This window comes from Pongo abelii, chromosome 2, assembly GCF_028885655.2.
Source record: "Pongo abelii isolate AG06213 chromosome 2, NHGRI_mPonAbe1-v2.0_pri, whole genome shotgun sequence".
NCBI classification, from domain to species: Eukaryota; Metazoa; Chordata; class Mammalia; order Primates; family Hominidae; genus Pongo; species Pongo abelii.
This window is the reverse complement of record NC_085928.1, coordinates 70,249,201-70,268,666: the sequence shown is the minus strand read 5'-3', so window position 1 is coordinate 70,268,666 and position 19,466 is coordinate 70,249,201. Positions and strand designations below refer to the sequence as shown.

General features: G+C 41.6%; 1 protein-coding gene across 1 annotated transcript in view; it reads left to right on the top strand.

Annotated features, from left to right (window-relative positions):
- LMCD1 (LIM and cysteine rich domains 1) overlaps positions 1–19,466 on the top strand; it is a 67,303-nt gene that overhangs the window by 11,481 nt on the left and 36,356 nt on the right. The gene's annotated exons all lie outside the window — the stretch shown is intronic.

The following is a 19,466-nucleotide window of genomic DNA, read 5'->3' as shown; positions in this document are numbered from 1 at the left end:
CCTTGCACATTTTCATGAGTCCAGCCCAGAAATGGGACCATCACAGGGGAAATCATCCTATATTTATTTGAATAATGTTTGTACTGTGTATTTCAGCAATTAAAATTAACTTTTAAGAGGTAGGAAGAGGCTTAGGGATTCTCTAGGTCAACTGCCTTCTTTAACAGATGAGGAAACAGACCCAGCAAAGCCAGATGACTTGCTTGAGGTCACAGAGCTAGTTAGTGGGAGAGGTAGGATTAGAATTCAAGGTACTATAGCCTTTCAAGTTCAGAAAGACTTAAAAACTGGGTTGTGTAGAATCACTTCCCCATAAACACGAGATGAGCTGGGCAGCCAGTTGCTGTCAGAATACCACTGAGGAACACTCATACCTCCTGAAGATGTCTAATTTTTTTAACTCCTCTAATTATTGGAAAGCTCTTTGTTATTTTGAGCTAAAATTTCTCTCTATGTAACTTCTCCTTACTGGTTTTCTTTATTTCCTTGGCAGATTCAAGGAGGTAATGGCCATTTTTTTCTGAAGTCCCAGTCCCAGTTAACCTACTAAGTCCTACATATTGGTCAGGATGAAGGTCAGAGCATCTATATTTTGGGTTTCTTCCTACCTTCAGGGAGACCTGGTGTCAGTTCTTAGCTGAGTGAGATGGCCAGCACGCATCCCCCAGGGTTTGTCTGGGGATCCATCTTGTTACTTGTGCCAGCTCCTCCTCCTGGCTAGGATAGTTCCCTCTCCTGTCCTCACTCAGGTGGGGAAGCCCTTCTGTGCCACCAGCTATCCTGTTTCTTGCAAGAGGATTTTTAATGTGGGAAATCATGACAAGAAAGAGGTGCCAGGCAGCTTTAAAGCACCAAGAGAAGAACTCCAAACCCATGTCATAAACACTCAAGAAAAATCAGCACTGTTCTACATGCATACATGTAGAACATGACTTTCAAATAAAAAAGGGAGAGAGGGATGTATACAAAATCAAAGAAGGCTAAGGAGGCAAAGATGAAATGATTGATAAATAGAGGTAATATCCAAAACTTTTAAAAATTATTTGTAAAGTTGTCATCGCTTATTACTATATGGAATGCTAGAACAGTAACAGGGTAATCAAATTTTGCATGCTTGTGTCTTTTCCTCTGGAGGCAGTACTCAATAAATAACTATGAAGGCTGGCCATTAAAATGAACTTGCTTTCATGAAAAGATACCACTAAGAAAGTGAAAGGCAATCCACAGAAAGAAAATATTGGCAGTATTTATATATACTGATCCCCAGACAAACCCTGGGGGATGTCTGCTGACCATCTCACTCAGCTAAGAGCTGACACCAAGTCTCCCTGAAGGGGGGAAGAAACCCAAGAAATAGATGCTTTGACCTTCATTTTGAATATTTATGTGTGTGTGTATATATATTTGTGTATATAGATAGATGATAGATAGATAGATAGAGAGAGAGAGAGAGATACATACATACATACATACATACATACATACATACATACATAGACAGATCTGGGTTGTATTCAGAATATGTAAATAACTTCTACAAATCAATTTAAAAATCCAATTTTTAAAAAACAGGTGAAGACTTGAATAAGCATGTCACAAAAGAAGATGTCTAAATAGCTGAAAGTATAGGAAAACATGTTCAACATCATTATTCATTACAGAAAAACAAACACACAATGAGACAGTGTCACATACCCAGCAGAATGGTAAAATTAAGTACCAACAGGACAGAGTGCTGGAGAGGATGCGGAGGAACTGGAACTCACAGACATTGCCAGGGAGAATATAAAATGATACAGCCACCGTGGAAAGCTGTCTGGTAGTATCTAAAAAGTTAAATATATATCCACTTTGTATTCCAACAATTACACTTCTAGGTATATGTCCAAAAGAAAGGATCACAGATGTTCACAAAAAAATTTTGGGCAAAAATATTTGGAGCCATGTTATTCATTATAGCCCCAAACTGGAAATAATTCAAATCTCCATCAACAGGAGAATGGATAAACCAATCATTTTATATTTATACAACAGAATATTACTTAGTAACAAAAAATCTAATATATGTAACAACATAGGTAATTTTAAACATGTTAGACAGAAAAAGAAACCAGACACAAAAGAATATACACCGTGTAATTTCATTTTTACCATGTTCGAAAACAGGCAAAACTAATCAACAGTGATAGAAATCAGAATAGCAACCACCTTTATAAGAAGAGGTGTTTATTGAATAGAAAGTGGCCTGAGGGAACTTTCTGGGCCACTGAAAATATTCTACGTGTTTATCTAGATGGTGGTCACATGGGATATACATATAAAGTAATCGAGCAAATACTGAAGATTGGTGCATTTTTACTGCATGTAAGTTTTCCTTTGAAGTACTGTTAGATAATAATAGAGACAGTGTTTGATAAACAGTTGGAAAGTGATATGTATCCAGGCAGCAGATTAATGTGAGGGCAAAGCATGGAAAGTGAGTTCCTGCTGCAGCCCCTGGAGGTGTCACGTTAAAGGAGAACTTTGTCTCCAGGAGCTGCCACCAGGACCCTTTCAAATCTTGCCATTGAATTTAGCCTGGCATCCAGGTTTCTTTGTGGTGGGTCCCTTTTCAGCCACATCTTCCACTACAACATTCTGCTGCCCCAGGCAGACCTGTCACTCATTCCCTGAACATACTTTTCTTCCTTGTGGGCGTGCTGAGAGGGTTTCCTCCTCCACGGTCCCAAATCCCACCCCTTGCTCAGTGCCTTCCTCCATAAAACCATCAGTTCTGACTAAGTTCTCTGTCCTGTGAACTCCTAGTGTGGACTTACTTTCCCGCTGAATGCACGTTTACTTTTCTGAATGGCCCTGAAGCATCTACAGTGGCTGTCTTGCCTGCTTAACTCCCGTACCGTCATATCCTGTTTATGCTGAAATTCTCCATGTTATGCTCCTTGAGAACACAGACCATTCCCTCTTCCCCTTTGGGTGTGCCCTGGAACCCTGGCACATGTTATGGGCTCAGTGATAATACTAGATAGAAAAGGGAGTGGGTTGGAATCGGGAAATAGGAGACAGAAGGAAAGGCATCAAAAGAGGTAAGAGCAGCTTTGTTCTCCTTTCTGACAGGGACAAGGAATTCTGAGGGGTTAGAAAGAAGGAAAGAGACCCTAAGAGCGGAGGATACAAAAACAAAACAGCTGTGGAATAGAGAAGGGGAGACCATTAACCTATTTAAGCACCCCTCAGTGTGGCCCCTTCCCATTCTGCACCAAGATCAGAACTGACAAAGTAGGAGTGGGTAGGGGGAATGGGGAGGAGACTCCCTGGTAGCGTTTAGGAGGAATCTTAAGATGAAAAGGAAATGAAAGTGAGAGGAATTGGGGAAGGCAGAGCACCACACCAGACTCTGAATTTTTTTATGCTTTCAAGTTTTATTCTCCTTCTTCAAGCTTGTCTACAAAAAGATGGGCTTTAGAATGGTGGACGAGCCAGGCCTTGATTCATTTCCTTTTTTCAAACAACTAACTTGAACCTTCATCTGAACCTCGAGGACCTCTCTTTCTGGCTGGACTTCTCTTGAGAACAAACTCCAGTGATTTCCGTGGTCTGGGGAAGCGGTTGGCCTGGATCACGGAACAACAGCAGCTGCATCTCAGGAGGCTTGGCCCTCCTGAGAGACAAGAGCCGGAGGGATGACCGAAAACTGGCTGAAATTTAAGGCAAATCTCTCATAGCTCAGACAGCTATCTACTTTAAGTTTCTAGTCCTTGATGAATATTTATACCAAAATAGGGCCAGTGGAAAAGTTCCATCTGCGTAGATTTTAAGAGTTTTGCCTTTCCTCAGCCACGTTGACCAAACTCAGGAAAGTGGTGGAATCATTGCCAAGTACATGCTCTTTGAAGTGCAAGAAATTCTGAGAAGGCCTTGAATTCATCATATTTCTTCTTATCCTGAAGACTTAGAGTTGGCACTCCTTTTTAAAAAAATGCTTAATATCAACACCTCTCAGTGCTTTATAATTTTAGCCAAGCCCTTGACACCATGTTGACCGCAACACTCTTGAAGGAGTGGATAGGTCTATTCGAAGTTTTGCAGGGAGAAATTGCTTTGTTGGTTGATATTTTTAAAATCCAAATGATCCAATTAATCACTTTAATTCTCCTCTTTAGTTTGCTAGTAAAAAAAATGGCCCCAAGTTTTATCCTTAGTGTTATTAGTCATCCTCTACTCATCAGAACCAAAACACCGGAAATTTCAACCATGTCGTACCTTTCATGTGTGAAGATAAAATAGAGGCCTTACTCTAGCACGAGGCATAGTAACTGTTCTTACCAAGCACAGGCCAGGTGCCAGGCATTGTGCCACATCATTTTTTCCGAATTTTACAATCATCCCATTGTGCAGATGAGTAAACTAAGATCCAGAGGGATTAAGTCCCATGGTTACATACTTAGTCATGGTGAATGTGAATGAAATGTGGGCAATTCAACCCATAGCTTTTCCTGTTGCTTCTGTACAGCGGGAGGATCCCTTATATGAAAATCTGAAATGCTCTAAAATCTGAAACTTCCTGAGTGCTGACATGAAGCCATGAGTGGAAAATCCCACACCTGACCTCATGTACATACACTTTGTTTTATGCACCAAAATTATTTAAAATATTGTATAAAATTACCCCCCAAGCTGTGTGTATAATGCGTATATGAAACATAACAATTTCAGGTTAAGGCTTGGATCTTGTCCCCAAGATATCGTATTACATATATGCAAATATTCCGAAACTGAAAAGTATTCAAAATCTGAAATACTTCTGGTCCTAAGCATTTTGGAAAAGGGATGCTCAACCTGTACTATGTCTAATCTATATCTAACATGTTTTCAGTGTTCCAGAAGTTTAGGTCATGGACTTGTTGGTCTAAAGATGAATTAAGTTGATACACAGGCATGCATTGACAACATTGAACCATGTTAGTCAGCATCTTTCTCTCATTTCAGTTCTTTCATTCTTCTGATTATATCAAGAAGGAAGTCTCCTTCTGATGCTAAAACGTCTTTATCATCCCAAACACTTGCTGAACTTCACTTTAAACAATTGGCAAGTAGTTCCCAGGCTCAGAACTTTTAAAAGGCAATCATACCTAGCCAGAATTTAATGATTCATATTTATTGCATTTGTTGTGGTTACCATCTAATTTTTATACACTTTAGAGATAATATTTTTCAAGAAATATGTTTTTAAACATGTGTTTAAAGAAAAGTCAATAATCACACAGATGGTATATGGAGAACAAAATTCATGAAGGAGGAACATGAGGTTTTATAAACATATAATGCTTAATTATCCTTGGTTTTCAAAGCATCTTGCGTACATTAAAATATTTGATTTCTACAACCACCTCATGAAGCTCATAGGGATTATGATCCATTTTAAAGATGAAAAAAAAACAAGGTTCAGAGAACAGAAACTATTTGCCAGGGTCCACACAGGTAGTAAAAATGTAGCCAGGGCTCAGGTTCAACACTAAGCTCCAACATGCACAGAGCTCCCCCAACACTTTGTCAGCAAATCATTCAAGGGCAGGAGTGGATCAAGGGATATTCCAAAGCAATGAGCCCAGACCAAAAATGCCATGGAAAGGCTGCAAGGCTTACTGACTCACTGATTGCCCTGAGTTTTCACAATTTCCCAGTGCTTGTCTGTATTCTGTTTCATGGAGAAGCCTGCAGCAGAGTTTTTCTAGAGCAGTCTAATTTTCTCTCTCTAGTGAGTCATCTTCCAGAAGGTCAAGAAACTGGCTCTCCCATCAGAGGGTCATCTCCTGCCTTCTGAGTACACCACACAAGGGATGACACAAACTAGAAACGGACCACTTGATGAGGAAAACTGGATTCTGCAGCAAGAAGACAGCATTTCTTTCCAAGTCTCCTTGCCTTGAGCAGTTGACTGGGATTCAGATGTTAGGTCTGGGTGGCTGGACAGGCAAGGATACCATAAACATAGGAGAAGCAGGGAGAGAGTGAGTTGGCAGTCTCATCCGTCTATCCATGAAGAGATTCCAGGAGCTGAAAACACTCCTGGCGATAAAGATGAGAGCTGGAGAGAATAGTTGAAACTATGAGTAGATTCTAAGAAGAGAGGAGAAGAGCCAGTGGGAGAACCTTGGGGAGAGAAGAAAGTTATTGAGGAAGGCAGAGAAAGGGGTAATCAGAGGGGCTGGCGTAACCAGAGGAGGCTAGGATCCTGGAAACCAGAGGAAACCAGGGTGCCTCTCTTTCCTTCCAACTCCCCTTTTGGGCATCATCCTCAGATGCAGGATATCTAACATATATTAGCTTTTGATGTGCCAAGAAGCATAGATGATGGCATAGATGAAGCATAGATGAAGGCATGGATGAAGCATAGATGAAGGTGTTTTATATAAATGTTTATTGAGGAGCCACTATGTGCAAGGCGTTATTCTAGACACTGGTAATAGAGCAATGAACTAGACATAAAGGGACCCTGCCCTCATGGAGCTTACAGTCTAGCAGGAAACAATTACATTGAAGAGTTATATACATAATTAAATAATTACCATCATGGTGGATACTACAAAATACAAGGTATGGGGTTTTCTAAGACCATATGATAGGAGTGTCTGAGGGATAAATAGAAGTTTGTTAGGTAAAGGAAGAGAGAAATGGTCTAAACAGAAGGAACTGTATGTGGGCAGGCTCAAAAGTATGCAGGAATTTGGCATCTTTCCTGGGACATATGGTTAAATGAATAATTCTAAATGTACTCAAGAGATAATTTTCTGGAAAGTAACTTGGCTTCTGTAGTTCTGTTTTACATTTGAATTGTGGCAAATGAGTTTTAAAAACAAAACCTTGAAAGTGAATTATTTGCAACGTGAAGGACCGTTCACTAGTTTCTGTTTCATAAAACTGAGCTTAGAAAAATGTGGCCTAAATACTCTCTAAGTTCCTTTTAGTCCTAAAGATCTATCACTTTCTTACATGCAGAATCCAAGTATATATAGTGTGTACAATTAGATCATTATGCAGGGGAAAATCAAGGAAAGGATAAAACATCTGAACCAAAAAGTGTATTTAGTGTTAGTTTTAAAAACATACGGTAGCAAAAAAAAAAAAGAAAAAGAAAAAGGAGGCTTTTATAAGAAGGATGCTTGTTTAAAACCAGGAAAACATCTTGCTGAAGGCACTACACTAAAACACAAGTCGTATTTTACCATCAAGGCTCCAATGTTGGTTGAAGCAAATCCTTTTCCATGTGTGCACATGTATGTGTGTGTGTGCTGTGTGTGAGAGTGTGTGTGTGTGTGTGTGTGTGTGTGTATCAATGCTTCCATTGTCATAAAAGTTAACCCAGGAATTTAGGTGTGAGATTCCCAGCAGGAAGCATTTGCATAAGCAAAGCCTTAAGCCTTTTAATAACAGTGCTATACGTTTATACAACACATTTCCTTTTAAGATACTAAGATTCAGACAGGTAAGATTAAAAATCCACCAACTTGGTGTGTTATGTCTCCCCTATTTCCAAAATTAACTCCAATAAAAGTGTGTTATCCTTGGAAAGATCAGTACGGCTGCAAATTTGGAATTCAGACACATGCATGCACAAACACACACACCAAATGACATTCCTACAGGATGACATTCTTAAGACATCAGGCTGCTGAAATCAGGAGCATCTTATAAAACTTGGGAGGTATAATAAGTAGGTATTGCTGACCTCAAGCTTACAGATGTATCCTTGAGGAGGAGTCTGTTAAGGGCAGAAACCTAAGAACCACAAAACCAATTAGATTTTAATTTCCAAGTGTAACCTGAAGACACTAGGCCTGGGGACACCAACAGCTTGTTCTAATTTAGGAAAGGCAGGGTGGGAGGGGAGTAAGGGGTCCCAACAGGGACCTTATTTTCTTCTATCTTGATTTCCCTCAAGCTACTTGGTAAATCACTAAATAAGATTCCCAGGGAGTTTGGATAACTTCTGGCTCATAGTGATGCTGGTGGCTTTACTACATTTTCCCAAAGGCTGGCAGGGCATACCTAGGGAAAGAAAAAGACAACTCCAAGAGAAAAAACAATTGTGTTGGAGCCTCTGGAAGCATTTAGTTTGGCAAGAAATGCCAGGTCAAGTTTTGTCCTATAGGAATCCCTTTCATAGGCAATTAAAACAATGCCCACCCTTTGGGACTCTGAATGATCTCAAAAGATTCATAAAAAGTCCACAAATGGAAGATCAGAGGACCATCGTCTCACTCACTGAATTAAGCAGGTAGCCCCTCAAATAATGGGCTGACTTTTCTAGAAACGTGGACAATTCTGAAACAGCAGAAAATGTTTTTGCCTCTTGGCTGTTTTCTCAGTCCGCCTTTGTACAATTCACTATTCACGTTAGCCTGGGCAGTGTCTGTAGCTAGTTCAAAGGGAGCTGGTGTCAAAGGAAAATATTAGTTCAGCCTTACAAATCCTATCACTTCTGTCCAGTGGGGTCCCTTATATGTAAGATTTGTGGGCCTGCTTTGGATACAACGACATGTAAACATCAGCTATCAGCAAGAAGCTGGCAGCCAAAAAGACTAGTTTCCTTTCCCCTTCGGTCATCATCATGTTCGCCCTGCCAACAGAATGTTCAACAAGGAGTCCGTGTCCTGGGCCGGGACTGCCAGATTCCTAGATGTTCCATGTGCCATCACACAGATCCAGTCACCCAGCAATGAATCTTTGAATTTAGAATTTGGAACTTTTTGCCTCGTTCCATACTCCTCTTTTTTGAAGTGACCCCAACTCCATCCCCTTTGACAGATAAAAGAGAGATCCTGTGACTTTTTCCATGCTTCCCCTTCTCAAAGGCTGTCACCCATGCCAACTGGGAGAAGGAGCCCAGCCTGTGAATGATTTTATAGAATTGCTTATAGCTCCTCTGTCCAAATGTCCCTCACATCAGGCTGTTCCAAGAGTTGCAAACTCTTGAAAAATGTGCTGATTTGAGTCTTATCACCTCCTTGTCTATTTTTGATGGAAGTGCTAAAAATACAAAAGAGTAAAATTATCCGAAAGGCAGACAGAAGAAAAAGAAAAAGGGGCAGATAGTCTCCTATCTTGGCTAGCAGAGCACTCATGGTGTCTGCTCCCTTATGCCAAGTGATACTATGATGATAGGTAGACAATGCTAGTAGATTTGGTTGGTAGACCAGATGACTGAGGGAATGTGATTGCAATAATAGATTTTTAATCAGAAGAAGAGTTGTTTTTTCATTTTGGTTTTTGTTGTTTTTTTTTTCAAGATGCAGATGGTGGGGTCAGCTTCTCAGGTGGAGTACAGTTTTAGAACCACCACCATCACCCAACCCCTCAAAGGGAAGCACAGGCTTCTATACACTTACTTCTTTCATGGCCCAGGGTCTGGGTGTTTTGGCTTTCCTGGAACCAGTCTCAAATCAGTGAAGCTTGGCTAGCAGAGATGGGTTGGGGGGAGGCAGGAGCAAGGTCTTAAACAGAGAAAGCTTTCATTTTGTATTTCCCTTTCCACATATGGATTTACTTTTCTACTCTGTTTTTATAGCCAGATTAACCCCTTTTGTTCACAGATGATGTCAGCCTTGGTGGTCTCCAATTATCCCCTCCCCTGGAGGGGAAGGCAGAGCTACACAAGTGATTACAAGCTCGGCAGTGTTCCATGAAAGGGCATCCCTGGTGGCTTGGAGACTGCAGCGGGGAGGAGAGTGGGTAACTAGTCTAGGAAAGTCAAGAGTCTGCCCTGCGGAGGTGATAGGAGGAATTGGCCGGCCTTTTCCAGAACTGCCCCAGGGGTGTGTTCCTCAAGGAGCCTGAACACAGTGATTGGAACAGAGACTTCAGGGACAGCTGCCATGGGAGTCACAGAAACAACAGTTCCCTTTCATCAGTTCCCCAGAGGGTCTGGGACTACCATGCTTCGCTCCAGCCTCTCACATGCTCCAGCTTGGCAGGTTGGGCTTCTGTGAATTTATTTCTCCTTTGTGACCAACCTGATTTTAACTTAATCTCACCCATTAGACATAACATGTTGAGAGAGAGGGACATTAAGGAGAACATTGTATATTTTGCCCCAAATCTAAATTCCCCCTTGAGTTGAACCTGGAAAAACTAATCCTGAGAGAGGAAAAAAAAAAAAAGGAATGATTGAACAATTTAATTAATTTTTAAAAATTAAAAATTAAAGGGAATATATCATTTGTCATAGAGAGTAAAAACTATTCTTTCATTCAGCAATTGCTTAAAATTTTATTTGGGACACCAGAAACTCCTGACATCACGAGATAAATCCATCTGACTCTTCCAACTACAACCAGTCCACGGGATAAATTCAACACACACAAACCATGTAATAGGAAAAATCATGGAATCTTTACCCTGAAGGGCTGCCGATTCAGGCACTTCTGCCATCAACGCTTTATCCACCAATTGTGTTCTCATTCTGTTGCTTTAAATAGTATTGATCTTTAAAAGCAAAACAAAACTAAACAAAAGTTTCCATCCATAGAATTCTAAGTACTGGATCAGTAGGGCTCATCTCAATTTGTTTAGTCTGTGCATTTTTATCTTCATTACACAATTCAGGAAAAGAGTCTCTAAATTAAAGGGATTTCTTCACATTTGTGCTTGTCCAGACAGAGGAATAGGAATGCCCAAGGAGGAACCCCTGGAGTAGAAATGGTAGATTTGAACACACACACACACTCTCACACATACACATGCACACACATGCACAAGCACACACAGCTCCCTGAAGAGCATCTGTCGTATGACCCCTAATGTAGACAAGGTCTTTGTTGCTGTCTGTGTGAGACTCAGTGTGTTTTAGGATGCACTTTATCCAAGTCGTTTTTTTGGTTGATTTCTGCCATAAAAGTGGGCTGCAAGTCTCACTCTTTCATATCATACTTGGGAAGACAGGATTCTCTTGGCCACAGCCTAAAGCCCTAGCGTGGGGGCTTCCCAAAGCTTGGGGAGGTGAGTGAGCAAGAAGCCAAAGGATAAACACGGAGCAGTGGTTCTGCTTTAAGATTGGAGGGAGCAAGATGGGGAACATTTGTTTTACATTACAACAGGAAAAATATAGATTGTGGAATAGGATGCAAAAAGTCACCCTGATGTTTAAGAGCAAATAGACTGGAAAGAGTCATTGTTCACCTTCCCTCAGCATCCCTGGCTTTCCAACACCCTGACCTCCTCCTCTGGTGACACACAGGACCTGTCTCAGGAGGAGAGGTCAGGCAGAGGATTTACTTTCAGGAAGGGCAACAAATATAGAGTTTAAGTTATGGACAGGCAGTTATCGTATTGGTAAGTATGTTGATTCCATTACTGTGTTAAGATTGTGTAACCCTGTTTTGGCAATTCCTTGCTTCAGTTCTTGGGAGCTTCAAACAATGGAAGAAGTCCAGACCCTTGTCAAGACCCCAGTCTTCCTTTTTTTTAACTTTTAATTTTTGTGGGTACATAGTAGGTATAGGCCCCAGGATTCTTAAATGGGAAAGTGAAAAAAGCCTTCCCAGCCAGGGCACTCCCCAGAAAAATCATACTTCTTAAGGAAAAAAAAAAAAAAGACTTCCCATGCAGCTTGCAACCATTTGGGTGTTGCACATTCCCAGGTTGGGCCCCCTCATCTGGTGGGAATCCTCAGTCAAAGCTTCCACCTGAAGTTGGGGAGGGTTTGGGAACCACCCCTCGTCTCAGGCAGGGCAGAGGGTCTCAGTATCCATGAGCACCCCAGAGAGGAGTCAGCCAGTCGGTGAAATTTAGACGAAGAGGAAGGGCTGTGGTTTCCCTTCGGTCTGGTTCAGAGAATGACTGCATTTGGCACCAAAACCTGTGGGACAGGCTTGTGCCAGGGCTAATGCTGAAATGACAACAACAAAAGCCAGACTTGCTATAAAAAACTCTCCTTGTAGGGAATGGTGGTCCACAAGCTGAGTATGAAAAGGGAATTTTTTTCAGCCTTATTGAGGTATAACTGACAAATAAAAATCGTATGTCTTTAAGAGGTATAACTTGATGGATTTGTGTTGTTGTTGTTGTTGAGACAGGGGTTCACTCTGTCATCCAGGTTGGATGCAGTGGCATGATCACAGGTCACTACAGCCTCAACCTCCTGGGCTCAAGCAATCCTCCTGCCTCAGCCTCCTGAGTAGCTGGGACCACAGAAGTGAACCACCATACCCAGCTAATTTTTTAGTTTTCTGTAGAGATGAGGTGTCACTATGTTGCCCAGACTGGTCGCAAACTCCTGGGCTCAAGCAATCCGCCCTCCTTGGCCTGCCAAAGTGCTGAGATTATAGATGTGGGCCACCGACCCTAGCCCAAATTGATGTTTTGATATTCATATACATTGTGAACTAATCAAACTAATTTTTTTACATGGTGAGAATACTTAAGATCTACCCTGTTAGCAAATTTCAAGTATAGAATACAGTATTGTTAACTATAGTCATGATGCTTTACATTAGATCTCCAGAACTTACTCATCCTGCCTAACTGAAACTTTGTACCCTTTGACCAACATCCTCCTATTTCTCTTAATCCTCAGCCTCTGGCAACCACAATTCTTTTCTGTGTTTCTATGAGTTTGACTATTTTCGATTCCACATATAAATGAGATCATTATTTGTCTTTCTGTGCCTGACTTATTTCACGTAGCATAATGTCCTTGAGTTCATCCATGTTGTCACGAATGGCATTATTCTTGTTCCTTTTTGAGGCTGAATATTATTCCATTGTGTGTGTGTGTGTTTGTGTGTGTGTATGTGGGTGTATGTGCCACATTTTCTTTTTCCATTTATTTGTTGACAGACACTTAGGTTGTTTCCATATCTTGGCTATTTTGAATAGCTCTGCAGTGAACTTGGGAATGCAGATATCTCTTTGAGATACTGATTTCATTTCCTTTGGATATATATCCAGATGTGGGATTTCTGGATTGTATGGAAGTTCTACTTTTAATTTTTTGAGGAACCTCATACTGTTTTCCATAATGGCTCCCAACAGTGCACAAAGGTCCAGGAAGGGAGATTATTAAGACAATGAGCTGAGAGCCTAAAAGTCCAAGTTGGAACAGTTGAAGTTACAAAGGTGAGACCAAATGATTCCCAAACTTGTCTGAACATTGGCATCCCCTGGGAACTTCCAGAAATACTGATGCCTGTAATCAACCCCCAGAGATTGTGGCAAAATTGGCCTGGAGTGCAGCCCAAGTTTTGGAAGCATTAAAAGATCCCCAGGAGAGTTTAATGTTGCAGACAAGTTAGGGAACCACTGTTGTAGCCCCTCGATACTCAAAGTGTGGTCCCTGGGACAGCAGAAATGGCTTCTCCTGGGAGGTAGGTAGAACTATATGTCAGGCTTGCCCAGACTTGCTGAACCAGAGTGTGCATTTGAGCTAGATCCCTGGTGATTTTGTGCTAATCAGAGTGTTTACTTAATTTAAGGAGCATTGCCCTCCTCACACACCCAGAACAGGCAAAATCCCCTGCTAAAGGACAATCTCATGACACACTGTTTCTCCTTCCTAGCACTGATTCCATTTGTAATTTTACATTTGTGTGAGTTGAGAAAAACGTGTGAGGGCCCCAAAATATCTGGAAGAGGCTTTTTGGCATGGAACTGTAGTGCATTGGTTAAATTAAAATGTGGATCTGGAATTCAGATACCTGTGTCCAAATCTAAGCTCTAGCACTTTAATTTGACCCCTTTGAACCCCACTTAACTAGAGAGACTGGATTTTTCCAGGCTTTTCTGGTTTTCATACTAAAAAGTTCTACATCCTAGGCACCAAACAGTCTAGTGCAAACCAGGACAGTTACCCTTCACTTAACTCATATGCAACCTAGAGGCACTAACAATATATCAGTGGTCTCAAACTTTAATTGTTTATCAGAATCACCTGGAGGTCTTGAACAGCGATGTCTGAGCCCCACCTGCAGAATGTTTGATTTCATAGGTCTGGGGTGAGGCTTGAGAATTTGCAGTGCTCACAAGTTCGCTGCTGCTGTGCTGCTGCTTAGGGACCACACCTTGAGAACCACTGCAACATACCTCCCTTGTAGAGTTGTTGTAAGATTTGTACAAGGTCAGCCTTAGCACAGTGCCTGGAAAACCACAAGTTCTAGTACTTGTTACAGCTACTATTATTACTTTTGATTATGGAAAAGATGGGACTAAAGATGGTCCCTAAAGAGTAGGCAGGTTTTAAGCTCTCTGAGGTTTAGATGAGCATGAGCAAAATCCCAGAGTTTGCATGGATTTAGTTCTGCAAGAGGCTCAGGTGGTTGGAAAGAGAATCTGGGTGGAAACAGTAAATAACATGGAAATAGAGACAAATTTGGACAGGTTACTAGCTGTTGAATCTTGAAGAAGAGCTTAACCTCTCTGAGCCTCAGTTTCCTTATCTGAAAATGAAGCTAATGAAATTATCCCCTAAGGTTGTCAAGAAGCTTAAATGAAATATCATGAAAATGTTTGGCATGTGCCTGGCACATAGGAAGTACTCAATAAATGTTAACTATGATCATGATCACTGGGAAAGATAAAACACTTTTGATTAAAGGCCAGTATAGGAAAAGGTAGACTTAGGATACCCCACAACCACAGCATTCAAAGGAGCTCCTATGGAGACCATCTGGATGGGCAAGTTGCTTCTCCACTCTCAGACTCAAGGTCATTCATCATCTGTTGACTGGGAATAATGATGATAATAATTATACTTCAATGGGTAGTCATATTATTAAATAAGAGAATTACTAAGTAAAATCACTGAGTAAAATTCACGGTGGTAGGGTAGTTTCAGGGTCATATTTTTAAATACAATTCCAGTCCATTCCCAGACCTTCTGATAATTTTATTCCACTCAACCCATCTCACTCCAGCTTCTCTTCCAGAACCCCTAGGGAAGGGTTTGTTTTAAATAACAAGTCATGTTGACCAATAATCTTTAATGACGTGTATGCTTATAGAGCTTAACCTGTAAAAGACAAGTCTGCATTGAATAGAATTTTGTGTCAATTTGGAACGCACCACCTCAGAAAGGAAACCTGTGAGTAATCATTAGGGCATGTGATAGTACTAAGATACCACTTTCAAAAAGATAGAATCACAACTTTTGTGCAAATATGAAGTGAAACTTAACAAAGATTGTGTTCTACCCATTAATGAGGGAACCCGTATGATATTTAGGCCAGTTTAAAAAGTGCTTGAGGAGTTAGGTATTTATAAGTAATTTAATGTTAGGACAAGATTGATGGGTTAGTTACAAAACTAGTTAATGTCTTCCAGAACAGTAAACCATAACATTTGGGGTTATCTTTTTTGAAAGGACAGAAATTGTTTGTGTCTCTATTGGACCAAGATCTGCAAGTTAATGTGTTACTTCACAAAGACTCGGAGCTGAGCAAAGTAAAAATCCTATGGGGATGAGGAGAGCCAGTGTCATATTGCCTCCATATGACATTGAAAGGATATGCCACTCACCTTTCTGCCTTATGTCTGAGTTTTAAATACTTTTCTAGGGGGCCGGGGGGACAGGATGGAGTGCAGTGGTGTGGTCATAGCTCACTGCAGTCTTAAACTTCTGAGTTCAAGCGATCCTCCAGCCTCAGGCTCTCAAGTAAGCTGGAACTACAGGCACATACTACCACACCTAGTTTTTTTTGTTGTTGTTTTCTTGTAGGGATGGAGGTCTCACTATGTTGCACAGGCTGGTCTCGAGCTCCTGGCCTCAAGCAATCCCCCTGCCTCAGCCTCCCAGAGTGCTGGGATTACAGGAATGAGCCACCACATCTAATTATTTTTTTAACAATAGTAAATACTTATTTCAATTTACTGCCTTTTAATGTTATATGATGCTTACAACAGCCCTATTGAGACAAAGAAAGGGCAGGGATAATTCATTTTTCAGAGGAGGAAATTGAGTTACTCCGTGAGGAAGAAGCTGAGCTGGAAGGAGAACCCCCATTTTCTAATTCCAAATCCCACGCTCATCCCTAAATTCCCAACTGCATTTTCTCTTTTACATTCCTCTTCCTCTCAACCCTACATTGTTCTTGGTGACATTTTTTTCCCTCTAAGACTTCCCTTGGGATTCACCTGAAGGCAAATGCTTGAGAGAGGAGTCCCAGAGTTGCCCCTGCTCCTTGCATCCCCAGGGGTCTCCTGGTCTAATCTAAGTCCTTTTAAGTCCCTGCCACCATTCAGTTTCACGATAATATCAGATGAACCACATCCTACTAACCCGAGCCAAGGAAAATCGTCAAAACATTTCTTCCTGTTCTCGGGAGAAAGGACAGATTAGATGCTGCATTCCAAGAAACCTTTTTTTAAGTGATGGTTTTTTTTAAACTCTTCTGTTCTCAGCTACTGTGAGACACTGTGCCGTCTTTCAAGAGACAGAGCCCACATCAGAAAAACCTACTGTTTATAAACCAGAGTATCTCACTTGGGACTGTGGCTGACTGATGTTTTCCCCTCCTCAGTAAACAAGATCGTTCTCTCTGTGTTGAAGATAGTGGGGTCTGTCTGGCTTCTGGATGAATGGCATGCAGTGGACAAATGACTATTTATTGCATTAAACAGTCAGCCAGGAAACTAGCCGCAAGTGTGGCCTGATGACCTGAATCAATTTCTTCCTTGCAAGGCCATTTATTTTTCTCTCCCACATACTTCTGTTGCCATGGAAACCATCCCACTAGCAGATAGAGACCAGGGCCAACTCTCTGCTTCCTGAACCTCCATTTAGTTTAGCGTTCTTGCCCAACTAGGCCAGATCGCCTGCATCTTCACTTGCCTGACTGCATGGGCTTTCTTTGTGCTTGTTGAGATTTTAACGTTGATTCTCTTCAGGTGATGGGTAGCAGAGCACCGCCAGGGCAAAGGGCCAGGGATGGCCTTGCTTAATGAGTTAATCATTAAGTATGGGACATGTGTGAGCTTATTTTGTTTTTACATTTTGTAGGAAAACCTAGCCAGAGAGGCAACTCTTTTTACAAGTCAAAAAAGTAGAGAATAAGAAAGTATAGGGGGTGTGTATTTAGAAAAAATAGTTCCTCTGAAGTCCCCTAGCATTTTGAAGCTAGAAAAAAATGTGTTGAGAATATCTAATTCAGGGTCTCTCAAACTTTTCTTCACAAGATGTGATTAATGACAACAACAAAAAACGCTCAGTGCATGATAAGTGTGTGCCAAGCCCTTTTCAGGCAGCATCCCATTTAACCTCCTGGTAGCCCTGCAAGGCAAGTTGCATTCTTGGTATCCCCATGACGCAGGTCATGGAACTCAACAAGCCTACTTGCCCAAGTACAGCGGAGGAAAGGGGGAAAACTGGGACTAAAACCTGGGACTAAAGCCTGGGTCTCCAAACCCGAAACAGTTGCTTGCTCTCTACCTCGTTTCTTGCTTCTAACGTAGGCTGGCCTGTTAAAGGCTCGGGAGCCTCTACACATCCAGTGCCTGCCATTTGTATTTGATCAGGTAATTCTCTGTCCCACTCCCAACCAGGAACCACTTTGTAACATCTCACCAAGTGAGGATCCTGCAGAACAGAATGTGGGCAACCCAAGTGCAAGCCAGTTCCTTATTTTTCAGAGGAGATGCTTTAGGCTGGGCAAGGAAATGACTCGTCTCCAGTTACACAGCTAATAAATGCCAAAGTTGGCACCCAAAGGCCAGACCCCCGCATCACTGGCGAGTGCTCTGCTCTGCTCTGCTGTGCTACCTACCTACATCACTATTTCTAAATCAAACCCCGAGTTTGTAGACAGATTGCAGCTCCACTCTCCAAGCCAAGCATCAGAACTAATCCCCTTGTAGAATGAGGGTTAAATCAGCCTCTCATTAGAAGAACAATAAAGCTGAAGTGTGCAGGGTGCTTTGCCACTTGGAAATGCTTCCACCTACCTCTCCGGTTTCCAGCCTTCTGAGTATATCTGAAATGGTCCAATAATGAAGCCTTATTCGCAAGTTGTATATCTCTCAAAATAAACTTTGAATGACTCCAATAGTAAGTGTGTGAGGATCACTGCATTTCAACTAGGAGAACTGAAGGTGTCAAGAAGGAGAGGTGGAAATGAGCAAGGTTATATGCCAGTGGCTTTAGGGAGCAAAGTCCTACCTGTGAAAGAAAGCCCCCAGCTTAGGAGAATGAGTTAGCAGTGGATGTTGTCTTAATTTTCACTTTTCACATGAATCTAGCATTGAATAGGCCTAAATATAAACCTGCTTCCCTCCACACTCCACATATGTGCAACATGACTCTCACTCCCTGAAGTTGTAAATATGTATTGAACAAAATGACAAAGTGTGTGGGGACATGGTATACACAGCAGTCACCAAATAGAAGGCATGGAGTGAGGCATTATTGTGAGAAGATTTGGTGCTGAAGAGAAGTATTGTGAAGGACAGCTGTCTCTTTCCATATGTCTGAATTCTACCACTGGCAATGAGGATGGCTTCACAAGTTTCACTGCTTGTATCTTCCCTCTTAAATGCAAAGAGAGTAGACTAGTAGCATCCAAAGGACATGCTCAGATTGCATACCCTACTCATCGTGCCTTTCATACCTTTTTTAAGTTGCACATTTTCTTCCTTCTGCTAGGCATCTCCTTTCCCTTTTCTGCCTATCCATCTTGCACAGCCCAAATCCAAAGTCACCTCCTCTAAGAAGAAGTAGTCTGCTCTAATAAACTCATATTTCCCATATGAATTTATTAACACCTTCCCCTGTGCTTCTAAAATCTGTGGCAAAATAAGAGCAGTTACCATGTCTAGTGCCTAATGTGGTCCTGCACGTTACTATATTATCTCTGTATCCACTTGGCAGGTAAGGAAACTGAGGCTCGGTATGTCCAAGGCTTGGCAGGCAATAAGTTACTGAAAAGCTCAATTTGGAATCCAAGTCTCTCAGACTCCAAAATTCGTGCCTTTTTTACTACCACAACATGCAGCTTCCTTTACCTCAGACTTGCCCCTTACAGGAGCAGGAGATGAATGTGTTTTTCTCTCCATATCCCCCTAGCTAACCATGAGTTCCACTAGGGCACACCTAAGTCTTATATTGTATTCCTGTGTCTGGTACATAGTAGATGCTAAATAAATGGTATGTCTGTTGGATAAGAAGCTTATCCCTTTACATTACTAGTTGATTGAGCCCTGCTTCAGGTGAAATCATAATAAAGTACATCCCTGTACCAAGTCGTCCCCACCCCAACCCCAGTGGAGAGTTGGGTAAGTTTCTCAGCCAGCAGATCCATATTACTAACCCACTTCTTCTCCAATGTTAATGTAATGCAGATCTCCTGGGAATTTTGTTAAAGTACAGATTCTGATTCAAACAGGCTGGAGTCGGGTCTGAGGGTCTGTATTTCTGGCAAGCTCCCAGGTGATGCTTCTGGTTTGAAGATGCCATTTGGGTTTAAACACCTCAGCAGCAGCAGCAA